The sequence below is a fragment of the Mus pahari genome, chromosome 15, assembly GCF_900095145.1.
Source record: "Mus pahari chromosome 15, PAHARI_EIJ_v1.1, whole genome shotgun sequence".
Lineage (NCBI taxonomy): Eukaryota > Metazoa > Chordata > Mammalia > Rodentia > Muridae > Mus > Mus pahari.
This window is the reverse complement of record NC_034604.1, coordinates 73,115,620-73,120,377: the sequence shown is the minus strand read 5'-3', so window position 1 is coordinate 73,120,377 and position 4,758 is coordinate 73,115,620.

Sequence of the window (4,758 nt, the reverse complement as noted above, 5' to 3'; positions counted from 1 at the left end):
TGAGCCACCATGTGGTTGCTGGGATTTGAACTCCGGACCTTCGGAAGAGCAGTCGGGTGCTCTTACCCACTGAGCCATCTCACCAGCCCCCAGAAACATTTTTTATTTTTATTTATTTTTATTTTATAAGTGCATGGGTGTTTTGCCTGCATGTATGTCTATGAACCATGTATGATCAATGCTGGAGGAGTCCAGACAAGGGTACTGGATCCCCTTGAAACTGGAAGTTACAGACAGTTCTTAGTCACCATGTAGGCGTTAGGAATTCAGCCTGGGTCCTCTGGAAGAGCAGTCAGTGCTCTTAATCACTGCGCCATCTCTCCAGCCCACTTACGGGAAGTCCTTAACAGGGTTTTACAAGGAATGGAACTTTACTGACTCCAACTGACCCAGATAGCAAACTCTTACAGCCAGCCCTGTGAGTGACATCTGTATGCTGTTTCCGGCAGTTGTAGTGGATGTTTACTGTATTAGGTTTCGTTTAGCTTACTGGCTTAACAACATTCTTGTCACTGCAACACATTCATACACACATGCCTTACTCTGGGTTAAGGAGATGGTGGATGAAGAACACAAACATAATTTAAGATTAAAGCTGGGTGTGGTGGCACATGCCTTCAATCCCAACACTTAAGAGGGAGAGGCTGGGGGGCTGGAGACATGGCTCAGCTCTTAAGAGCACTGACTGCTCTTCCAGAGGTTCTGAGTTCAATTCCCAACAACCACATGGTGGCTCACAACCATCTGCAATGGGATCCAGTGCCATCTTCTGGTGTGTCTGAAGACAGCTACAATGTATTCATATAAATAAATCTTAAAAAACAAACAAACAAACAAAAAAGAAAACAGAACCTGCTGGTCCCTATTTAAAAGGGCTGGTGAGATGGCTCAGCGGGTAAGAGCACCCGACTGCTCTTCCAAAAGTGCAGAGTTCAAATCCCAGCAACCACATGGTGGCTCACAACCATCCTTAACAAGATCTGACTCCCTCTTCTGGAGTGTCNAAAAAAAAAAAAAAAAAAAAAGGAAGAGGCTGGATCTCTCTGTGAGTTCGAGGTCAGCCTTACCTACATAGTGAGATCCCGGATACCCGGAGAGCAACATGAAGAGACCCTGTCTTGAAAAACAAAACGAACAAAAAGTTAAAGCTATTCTTCAGCTTAGGTTGTGAACGCTGATTCCACGAGAGACCCAGGGGAAGTGAGGTTGGTTGTTTAAGAGAAAATGTATTTTTCTCTTAAGGGTAGGAATGGTGGTTTGAATAAAATGGCCACAGACTCATAGGTAGTGGTGCTATTCGGAGGTGTGGCCTGTTTGGAGGAGGTGTGGCTTTGTTAGAGGAGGTGGATCACTGGGGGTGGGCTTCAAGCTCTCAGAAGCTCAAGCCTGGCCAGGCCAGTGTGTCACAGTCACTTTCTGCTAGATGTAGAACACTCAGCCTTCCTCATGTACTGTGTCTGTGTGCCACCTCGCTGATAATGGACTAGACCATCTGAACTGTAAGCCAGTCCCAATTAAACCCTTTCCTTTATAAGAGCTGCTGTGTCACGGTGTCTTCAGAAGACCCTAAGACAGCAGATTAAAGAACCTGCTGAGGACAGAGTGGACCAGCAATCTTCAGAGACCTCAGGGTGTATTAACTCGGCTTTTAGGATGTAAAGGATATTTTCTTAATAATGTGTCGACCCAGTGTTTTGGTTGGATTTAAAGCCGACTCAAAATGAGATGGAACCCATGCCTAACACTGTTAATGAGGTCAAGAATCTGAGACTAGATAGGTCATGAACCTTAGGGGAAAACCTACTACTGTTCGTCTGCTGAGTTTACAGTGGTTCTCAACCTATGAGTTTCGACTTCTATGTAGGTTAAATGAACTCCTCACAGGGATCACCTAAGACCATCGGGAAACACAGATACTTGCATTATAATTCATAACACTAGCAAAATTACAGTTATGAAGTAGCAATGAAAATAATTTTATGGTTAGGGGGTCACCACAACATGAGGAACTGTATTACACGGCCACAGCATGAGGTTGAGAACCACTATGCTTAAAGAACATGGTATAAAATGATTTCTAGTGACATATTGCTATATAACCTTAGGTCAGCACATTCTTGAAGTAGATACCAATTAACACAGAAACAACAGGTCGGCATGCACAGAATAGGAATGTTCTGCCCCAAATGGATTCTCTACATTATATGCTCCCCCCAAGGCTCAGAGATCTATGGGGAAGAAGGGTGGAAAGAGAGTAAGGGCTAGATGTGGTGGAGGACTTCCAGGAAGCAGTCTTTTCCTGACACTGGAGTGCTGACCCACATATGAACTTAGACTGTGTCAGCATGCAGAAGGCCTTCATAAACCCAAAATAGACAAAATGCAGAAACAGAGAAGGGAAGTGGGCAAGAAGTCCCACCCCTTCCCAAGGAGCCCTTGTTATCTGATAGCCTCTGGGCAAGGGAAAGTCACTTTTCTTCAGTGGAGAGACACTGGAATATCAACCATACTCATACTCCATTGCAGGCCCCATGCCCAGGAACAATCGGCCAACGCAAACTGAACTCCATAAGTTTCTTCTTCCTTCCCTTTCTCCTTTCTTTCTTTTGAGAGATAACATGAAATTGGGTAGGTAAAGAGGTGGGGGAGACTGGTAAGAGCTGGAGAGTAGAATGAATGATCAAAGTCTAATGTATAAAATTCTTAAAGAATTGCCAGAAACATGTTTAAGGTTGCATGAGAGTCTCCTAAATATGTCGCCAATGGGTTAGTTATACATGGGTGTGAGGGACCATCTAGCTGCCTGTGGGCAGCTGTAGTCTGTTACCAGGCCCTGGAACTGGAGCCCTATCTGAGGTCCAGAGGGCAGGGTGGCAGCTGGGTTTGCCAGAGGGCACCCCCCTCTCTGCTTCTTCCTGCCTTGGTTGTATGAAGCACTTACCGACCCAGATGAAATGTGCTTTCTAATTTAGAATTAGCTCCTCGATGAAGAACAAAAATATCAACCAACCAGAACCCCCGGAGCTCCCAGGGACTAAGCTACTAACCAAGGAGTACACATGGAGGGACACATGGCTCCAGCTGCTTATGTAGCAGAGGATGGCCTTGTTGGGCATCAATGAGAGGAGAGGCCCTTGGTCCTATGAAGGCTCCATAGGTGACCCAGTGTAGGGGAATCAAGGGTGGGGAGGTGGGAGTGGAAGGTGGGTGGAGGAACACCCTTATAGAAGCAGGGGGAGAAGGAATGAGATAGGGAGTTTCTGGGAGGGGGAAAACCGAGAAAGGGGATAACATTTGAAATGTAAATAAAGAAAATATCCCATAAAAAATAAATTGAATGCATTATAAGGAAAAAACAGCTTTTAAAAATGTTTAAATGTATAAGGCTAAAGTTTATCAGATATTTTATTATGTCTTTATTAATATATAATCTTGATAAATTGGGGCAGCAGCTAAACACCAGACACTGAAAAATCCCTGTCTTACTATACAATAAGACAATGGCCTTAAGCAGCCTGACAAAGAACTTGGGAAAGAATAGAACTGACTCCTTGTTATCCTTCTGGGCAGGGGTTTGCATCTTTGCTTGCATAGGAACTTCAGTCTTGGTCTATTTTCTTGAGATCAGCTGTCTTCACCCCAGGGAAATGGTGTTTGATTTCTGTTTTTCTGCAGTGCACTATAATGTTCTTTAATATTTAATGTACATTTGCAAGGTCATTTATTAATCCCCACCGATGTCCAACAGAATCATATTTGTTGAGTCACATGCAAGCTATATGGTTTCTTTTTTATTAACATGCTTAATACAAATGGATATGTAACATTTCCATGGTTCATGTAGAGAACAGTGGCCCTGCCTCTCCTCTTTTCCAGTCCTTCACAGTCCCTCATGCTCACAAGCCATCTTTTCTGTAGCAGACACCATGCAGGACGAGCTACAGTGGGCAAGCAAGCTTCCTGGAGACAGCCAACCATGTTGCTCAGCTGCAATGGGTGTATCCTGGAGAGGTGCGACCCCAGGGCCTTTGTGCTAGGATCGATTCTTGCTTCTCATGTGCCTTCTCGTGTTTGTTGTTGCTATAGCCCTCATCTATGTGGCATGGAGTGATTGAGCCTGGAGAGACCCTCACTGCTTATAACCTGGTATGATTACTTCCTGAGTGATAGCCTACTCTGTTGGGCAAGTTTCCTGCAGATCAACATGAAAATGAATGTTCTTAAAATAATATTGTTTAGATGTATGTGATGGATTGTATATCCTTGGACCAGGGAGTGGCACCATCTGGAGGTGTGGCCTTGTTGGAATAGGTGTGACCTAGTTGGAATAGGTGTGTCATTGTGAATGTGGGCTTAAGACTCTCACCCTAGTTGATGGAAGTCAGTCCTCCACTAGCAACCTTTGGATGAAGACTTAGAACTCTCAGCCCTGCCTGTGCCATGCCTGCCTGGATACTGCCATGCTCCCACCTTGATGATAATGGATTGAACCTCTGAACCTGTAAGCCAGCCCCAATTAAATGTTGTTTTTATAAGACTTGCCTTGGTCATGGTACCTGTTCACAGCATAAAACCCTAACTAAGACAGAAATTGGTACCAGCATAGTGGGGTATTCCTATGACAACCTGACCATGTTTTGGGGAGGACTGTGGAAGGACTTTGGAACTTTGGGCTAGAAGATCTATTCGGTGTTATGTTGTGTAAGAGCTTGGAAGACAGTGCAGAAGATGGAGGCCTGGCTTGTGAAATTTCAGAGG